The sequence below is a fragment of the Lemur catta genome, chromosome 15 (assembly GCF_020740605.2).
Source record: "Lemur catta isolate mLemCat1 chromosome 15, mLemCat1.pri, whole genome shotgun sequence".
Lineage (NCBI taxonomy): Eukaryota > Metazoa > Chordata > Mammalia > Primates > Lemuridae > Lemur > Lemur catta.
In genome coordinates, this window is record NC_059142.1 from 514,759 (window position 1) to 522,722 (window position 7,964).

At 47.6% G+C, this 7,964-nt stretch overlaps 1 long non-coding RNA gene across 1 annotated transcript; it reads left to right on the forward strand.

The window, feature by feature from the left end:
- Positions 1-18: 18 nt before the first annotated feature.
- LOC123650597 lies at positions 19-1,247 on the forward strand. The gene is made up of 2 exons (XR_006739426.1): positions 19-311; positions 1,025-1,247. It is a non-coding gene; the product is annotated as an uncharacterized LOC123650597 (long non-coding RNA).
- The last annotated feature ends 6,717 nt before the right edge of the window (positions 1,248-7,964 follow it).

Below are 7,964 nucleotides of genomic sequence, written 5' to 3' on the forward strand. Positions count from 1 at the left end.
TGGCGCCGCGGCCCGCCCGCCTGACAGCTGCGGGGCCCGGGCGGGGCCCACCGCGGCCGGCGCTCGGCAGGCCCTTCGCTTCCAGGCTCGCCCTCTTGCGCCCGCGCGGCACACCCCGGGCCCAGCTGGCGGCGGATTCGGTTAGCACCGACTGCGTGCCAGGCCCCGTCGTCGGAGCCGCGGTTGGCGTTCTCACTATGGGCTAGACTCTGCTCCGCGTGCTCCATATGCCTTAGCTCATTGAAGTTCCACGGCCTCTCCGGTATCGTCCCCGTTTGACATAGGAGGAGACTGAGGCGCAGGGAAGTGAGGTAATAGGAGGGAGTGCTTCGTGGGATGACTAAGAGACGATGTCAGCAGCCTTGAAGAGTTGTCAGTTCTATTATAGGAGATTAGTGAAGGTTGACTGTCTGCCAGCTACTGAGCAAGGCCTTCTTTCCCCCATTATGTGCGTGAGGAAACGAAGGCTCAGACACCTGGAGTGATTTGTGGTGCAGGGTCCCTTCGCTAGGAACGGGCTAAGCTGTCACTCCAGTTCTCCGTCTTCCAGTTTCCTGGCCAAAGACAACCTGGAGAAGGTTCAGGCAGCACAGAGGCGGGGAAATGCTTTCTTTAGGAAAATGAGGGCAGCTTTACGGAGGAGGGGAAATGTAAGCGCACTGTAGGAGGTTGGGTGAGGCTGGAGGTGGATTCGCGGGAGAAGCAGCAAGAGGGATTCCAAGAGGGCCTGATCCCAGATCACCAGGCCTTGGATTCCAAGCCCAGGTGTGTAAATGTCATCTGGCTGGCAGTCGGGAGTCATGGAGAGTTTTTAAACAGGAGTGAGCTAACTCTGCCTTCACAGGGGAGGTGACATTGAAGCGTGTGGTAGCAGCAGCGACAGCAGCTGTTGCTTAGGGAATAAAGGAGGTTTTAGGAGGAGTAGCAAATGCTCCCAGAGCTGTGTACTTTTCCACTGATCATCGGGTGAATATCCCAGGGAGGGGGATTTCAACTTGGTGTAAGAAAATGCTTTCCTCCACAGGGAGCTGTAGGAAGGCAGATCAAAGTCCTCCAGCAGCCTAAGGGGGAAGCTCAGCTCCACCCTCAGAAGCTCTGCGGCCTTGGGCATGTCCCTTAACCTGCCTGGTGCCTCACTGACCTCACGTACAAAATTGGCCTAATTGTATGATTGTCATGAGCATTAAATGATATAATGTTTGTAAAATATTTGGCATAATGTGGCAACATGTTAATTACTGAATCTAGCAAAGGGTGTTTGTTGTATTATTCTTGCAAACTTTTCTGTTGCTTTAAATTTTTGCAAAATAAAAGGTGAAGGTTGGGGGAGGGCTGGCAATTCTTTGCCTGAACAGAATACTCAGAAACTGATGCCAGTGGTGGCCTCTAGGGAGGGGCTGGGTGGTTGAGAGAGGACCTACTTTGAATTTCCATTGTATGCCCTTTTTTTTTTTTTTTTTTGAAACAGAGTCTCGCTTTGTTGCCTGGGCTAGAGTGCTGTGGAGTCAGCCTAGCTCATAGCAACCTCAAACTCCTGGGCTCAAGTCATCCTACCGCCTTAGCCTCCCAAGTAGCTGGGACTACAGGCATGCGCCACCATGCCTGGCTAATTTTTTCTATATATATTTTTAGTTGTCCAGCTAATTTCTTTCTATTTTTAGTAGAACTCCTGACCTGGAGTGATCCACCCCCCTCAGCCTCCCAAAGTGCTAGGATTACAGGCGTGAGCCACCGCGCCTGGCCCCTTTTGCTCCTTTTTGACTTGATATTGTGCACATGCACTACTTTTTTTAAAATAAAATTTTTTTGAAGTCCTACCCATGTCTCAAGGCCACCTCCCCTAAAAAAATGCTTGGCATGTTCTGCTCAGGTCAGTAGACACACTAGCACCTGCCATGGATGGGTGGGGTGGGGCCCAGGTCCACAGCTGGGGTGTAAAGAAGAGTCTGATTCAGCCCTTCAGAGGCTTTCGGCCCAGCAGGAGCTCACACTCAAGCCAGAGGAGACAGACAGAAACAGGAGGGGTGTGGAGGGGCTCAGATGAGCAGGATGCAGCCCTGTGGGCAGCTTCAGCGAAGGCTCCAAGAGGAGGCAGGGACTGAATGACCAGCCAGAGAACATGGAGAGAAGGGCGCTCTGCACAGGAGCACAAGAGTACAGTCTCGGGCCTTGAAACCAGAGGGTGTGTCAATGAACAGAAGCATTTCACTACTACTGGGTAGTGCAGAGAGGCGGGAGGAACGAGCCATGCAAGGGATTGGGAAGATATCGGTGCGAGCTCAACCGCCTCAGGGAGACAGGTGTGGTTGTTGTGAATATTATTTCATCTCCACTTTACAGAAGACACACATGAGGCTCAGGACATAGCAGGAACTTGCCTATGGTCAGAATTATGGACCCTATAAGTGAGGATTCAACCCACAGAGGCCAGCACCAGAGCTGCCTGGGAAATGGGGACTCATCAATTTTGAGGTTTTTAGATCAAACGCATACATAGGGGCTGTTGATGCAGAGAATGAATCAGATGCAGAAGACTGGAAATGTGATCAATCAGGAAACTATTATGAAAGTCCACAGAGCAGAGAAGGTAACAGCCTGAGCGAGGGCAGGGTCGGTGGGAGATGAGGAGAATGAATTTGGAAAATGTTTAGGTGGTGGAATAAGTGGGTTTAACTGTTTATTGTGCTGCTCTCCAAAGCCCTGAAGGCAGGCCTGGGTCTTGGTTGCTGCCCCATCTCCCATGCCTGACTCGGTGCCTAGCATAGAGTAGATGCTCAAGAACACTTGACAAGTGAATGGGTGAAAACAGAATCTTCCACATTGTACCAGATTACAAAATCCACGCAGACAGGTCTTACAACTTTGGGTTCCCTTTCCAAGAGCCTAAAATAGCACTTTGCATGAGGTTCGATCCTCCGTGTAAACATTCATTGGACTGTACACTTGAGATGTGTTCACCGTTACTGTGTAAATCTCAGTGTACAATGTACATCTCAGACATACAAATAAACAAGCAAGCAAGAAAAAGCCTATCAAGTGGGCCTATCAGGTGCAGGTAAGTCTTGCTCTGTGGCCCTGGCTGCCACCCTGGGAAGCCTTCCCTGCATCCTGTGAAGGAGCAGAGTTTACACACATCCAGCAGCAACCACTATTTTGATCTCCTCACTGTGGATAAGTCTTGTCTGCCCTTGAACTTTCTATGGGTGGAATCAGCGCTCTGTGTCTGGCTTTTCTCACTCAGTGGCAGGCCTGTGAAATCCAGGCATCCACACTGACACTGCACGTGTCAGTACTTCATTCCGCTTCACTGCTGCCCGTGGTCCCTTGTGTGGATGTACTGCAACTTGTCTGTCCATGTTCCCGTGGGTGGTCGTTATGAGTAAAGCTGGTATGAACATCTCCGTGTGTGTCATCTGATGGATGTAAGCGCTTATTGCTATTGGGAATACCCAAGAGGGGCATTGCTGAGTTTTTGGTAAGTGAATGTTTAACTTGATAGAAAGCTGCCAAACACTTCCCCACACCTGAGGGCTGGGCTCTCCTGTCACGCTTTTTCTGCTAATGACTGATAATAGGGTTCATCTGGAGGAATGTGTTATGCTACAGATTACCAAGGCCCTCTCATGGAATCAGTCTATCTGTTGGAGTGCAGGAATCTGTTTTTTAAATAAGTGTGCCGGGCAAACTTTGAAAACAATGGATGGAGCCATGCTTCTCAAATCCTGGGGGATTTCAAAACTTCCTACTCCAGGTCCCCATTTCCAGATATTCTGGTTTAACTGGGGTCTGCAAAAGCTCCTCAGGGACTTCTAATATCCACACTGGGGTTCAAACCACTGGATAAGAGAGGTGGAAAGGAAGGGCTTCAAGGTCAGGTAGACCTGGGGTGATCTTAGTAATGGTCACATCTCAGGTGGCTATTGCTACAGAAAACCATCCCCACCCCTACCAAAAGTAGTGGCTTAAGCACCATTTATTGTCTCTACTGGTTCTGTGGGTAGATTGGGTTCTGCCAAGCAGTTCCACTGGTCTGACTTGTGAGTGGTTCCTGCAAGTGCATCTGGATAGTAGCCGGGGCGGGGTCATCCGGAGGTTGGGCTGAGACTGGGTCAGCTGGGCCCCGTGCCCTCTCCTCGAAGTTTCAGAGCCTCTCCTTTCCCCGTGGCCTCCCTGTATGTTCCACATGAGGTCTCATACATAGCATCTCAGGGTTTCCCAAAGTGTTCCAAAAGGGAGGAAGCAGAAGCCACCCATCCTCTTAAAGGCCAGGCTGGGCACTCTACCATGTTCCCTCAGTCAGCACAAGGCACAGGCTGTCCCAGATTCCAGGTGGGAGGGATTCCACAGGGGTGTGAATCCCAGGAGACAAGGGTCACTGGGGCCATCTCCCATAAACATTAGCCACTTATAGGATTATGATGAGGACTAAAGAAATTAGTGTATGTGACGTGTTTAGGATACTCCCAGAAACAGTGCTGAGTAACTGTCACCATTTATTATTATGCCTATAACCCCTATGCCAGGGGTTAGCAAACTTTTTCTGTAAAGGGCCAGATAATAAATATTTTAGACTTTTCAAGCCATGTAGTCTCTCTGACAGCTACTTAGCTCTGCCATTGTCACCTGGAAGCATTCATAAATAATACATAAATGAACGAGTATGGCTACGTTCCAATAAAACATAATTTACAATAACAAGTGGTGGGCCAGACTAGGCCATCTCTCTTGGATTCCCTCTTTTCCTGTTTCCTGGGCCTCCCCTCCTGGCCAATCTCTCTGAAAGGTCAGTCTGCCTGTTCTGGCCCAGCCCCTGTCAGCCACCATGTCAGCACTAAGGGTTTATGGTCATTGAGCACTGACAGTGCTGGGCATCCCTCATGCATGAGCTTGCTAACCCCATTTGAAGTCAGCTCTGGCAGTGCCATGTGGTGCCCGATGCAGGTCCTTGAGACTCTCCCCCCATCCTCCATCAGTGCCCCCAAAGTCACTGCAAATGAACATATACTTTAATTAAAATGGTACAAATGCAGCTTTGAGAAAAAACCTCCTACCCCTCCCCAAGTGCCACCCAAAGATTGGTATTACCCCCAGTTTACAGATGAGGAAACTGAGGCACAAAGAGGGAAAGTACCTTATTCAAGGTCATACAAACAGTAAATGGTGAGACTGGGATTCAGACGTGGGCAGCATCTTCATGAGCACTGCTCTACACAGCCTCCAGCTGAGGGAGCTGCACACCTGCCCCGAGGGGAGTGTGAGGCGTGGGCCCCACCTTCCCTGAGGCTCAGTTTGCTGGCCCTGCAGAGGAGACTAAAGGATATCCGAGACCCCTTCCAGCTGAGACTCCGTGATGGTTTTCTATGGCAGGCACCAAATGACAGTAGTCTTCAGGTGTGTACCAGGAGAGAATGTCATGCATTGGACATAGATAAAGTGCAAGTTAGCCATTCTATTAAAATTTTAAGTATGCAACCCCTTTGACTTAGCAATTCTACTTCTAAGAAGATAGGTTGTAAAATTGTTCACACAGGTACACAGAGATATATTATGTACAAGGATGTTCACTGCATCATTGTTCTTAATAGCAGAAAATTGGAGACACTCCAGTTGTCCACCCTTAGGGGATCAGATGAATTGATTATGGTTCTTTGAAACAGGGGAGTACCATGACGCTGTTAGAGACTGCGATAGTGTTGAAATGGCCAACTGTCTGCAAAGTATTGTGAAGTTAAAGAGCCAGTGGAAAAATGGTGTGTACCATGGAAGCTCATTCCTGTTTTAAGAATACATGTATCTGCAATATATACCGTTAGTATTTGCATGGAGAGGTCAGGGGGTGCCTACACAGAACTGTCCATTATAACTAACTCTAGGAGGTAAAAGAATGGGGACTTGCACCTCAGCTATAGGTTTAAATCATGTTTAAAATTTTTTTAACATGCTTTTGTTTTCTTGTTGATATAGAGAAAATCATATAATGAAGTTCAGTTTCATCCATAAATATTTCAGTGTGTGTCTGTAAAAGATAAGCATTACTTTCAGAAAGTAGCCAAAAATACCATTATCACACCTAAAGCAACAATAAATCTTTACTATCATTAAATATCCAGTAAGTGGTTTCTAGTTATCTCATAAAACCATGAATTATTTTTATAGTAAGGAAAAAAAAGATTGAAAAAGAAAAAAAGGTCAATCTTATGAGTAGATTAGTACAACTTTCCTGGAGCTTTGTTCAGTAATACTTATCAAAAGCCTTAACGATGTACTTATCTTTTGCCCTAGCAATCCCGACCCATGAATTTATTCTAAGAAAAAAAGAGGTACAAAAACATTGTTCACCAAAGTATGAAGTGCCTGTAGAAATTGCTCCAAAAATGTTTGTTGAATGTGAAGTTGAGCTATAGTTACAGCTTTTTTTGTAAAAGGAAAAACTGAAAGTAACAGAAGTGCATGACTTTAAGGTATAGGCAAAATAAATAAGGGCAGATCCATAAAACAGAGTGTTGTTCTGTCATTTAAAATCAGGTTCTAATGATACACGTAGATAACTACCCACTCAGAAAGGTAGAGCTTAATTCTCACCCCCTCTTGAGTGTGGAGTGGACTTTGTGATTTTTGTCTGAAGGATGGAGTATGGAAAGCGGAAAGAGTACTTTTAGGATGGAGAAACCCAGCAGATGCTCCCTTAACATTGCCAGTGGTGGGTCCTGTGGCCATCAGACAGCCCCCAGGTAAGATGTATCACCAGGTATGATGACGAGGGCACCTCACCTCTGTGGTTCTTTCCCCAGAAACTGGTAACCCTGGTCTTATCACAGGAAAAACATTAAACAAACCTAGAAGAGAGGCATTCTACAAGATACCTGAGCGGTAACTCTTCGAAACTGTCAAGGTCAAGGAAAACAAGGAAAGACTGAGAAACTGCCAGGGACCAGAGGAGCCTAAGGAGATGATGTAGAGTAAACGCCATGCGGGATCCCAGATGGGATCCTGGAACAGAATAAGGGCATTAGTGGAAAAACTGGCGGAATCCTAATAAACTCTGTGGTTTAGTTGATAATATTTTACTAACGTTAATTTTTCAGTGTTAACAAATGTACCAGGGTTATGTAAGACATTAACTGGGGAAGATGGGTGAAGAGTGTACAGGAACATTTTGTGCTGTCTTTGTGACTTTGCTGTAAATCTAAAATCACTCAAAAGTAAAAAAAATTATTTAAAAAAACCAGGATGTAGATATTTATTAACATAGAAATGGATTCATAATATGTTAAAGGGAAATGTCTGTATGGTCTCATATAGCTTTTGCTGAATGAGGCCATTTTTGTGAAAACATTAACAAGGTGTGTGCATGCATGAATGGGTATATATGCACATATACACACATATGTAGGGGAACAAGAGTCTGGAAGCATGGACGTCCAGGGTTGCAGACTCGGAATCCTCCAGGGGCCAGGCAGGGGAGGACCACAGAGACTTTGGTGAGCTGGAGTGTTCATGCTCCGAAAATGGGCAACCGTTCCTCAGCCCCGGCCAGTTGCTGTCCTGCAGGATTCGGGCCCAGTCCTGACGTATCTTCTAATTTTCCAAAAAGAGACAGGAACTCCAGGTTGTTCCACAAATTTTTAGTGCCCACTCAGCTGTGCAGAGGGGGCCTTCGGTGTCACACAGCCAAGGAGAAGAAGGCTGAGACCTCAAGAGGCGGGCAACACAGGCCGCAGCTGGGCTGCCCCTGCCTTGGCTGCACCATCTGCACCAGGCGTGGAGGACAGCCAGCTGGCAAGGGCAGGGAGAGGCTGCTGCTCTTCCGGCCCGTGTGCCTGCATGCGGCCAGCCTGGGGCTGGAGGTTTGCCCAGAGTCCACATGCCTGGGGGCTGACACTTCTGGTTCTCCAGATCACTGCAGGGCTGTGACTCGTGTGTGTGTGTGAGTGTGTGTGTGTGTGTGTGTGTGTGTGTGTGTG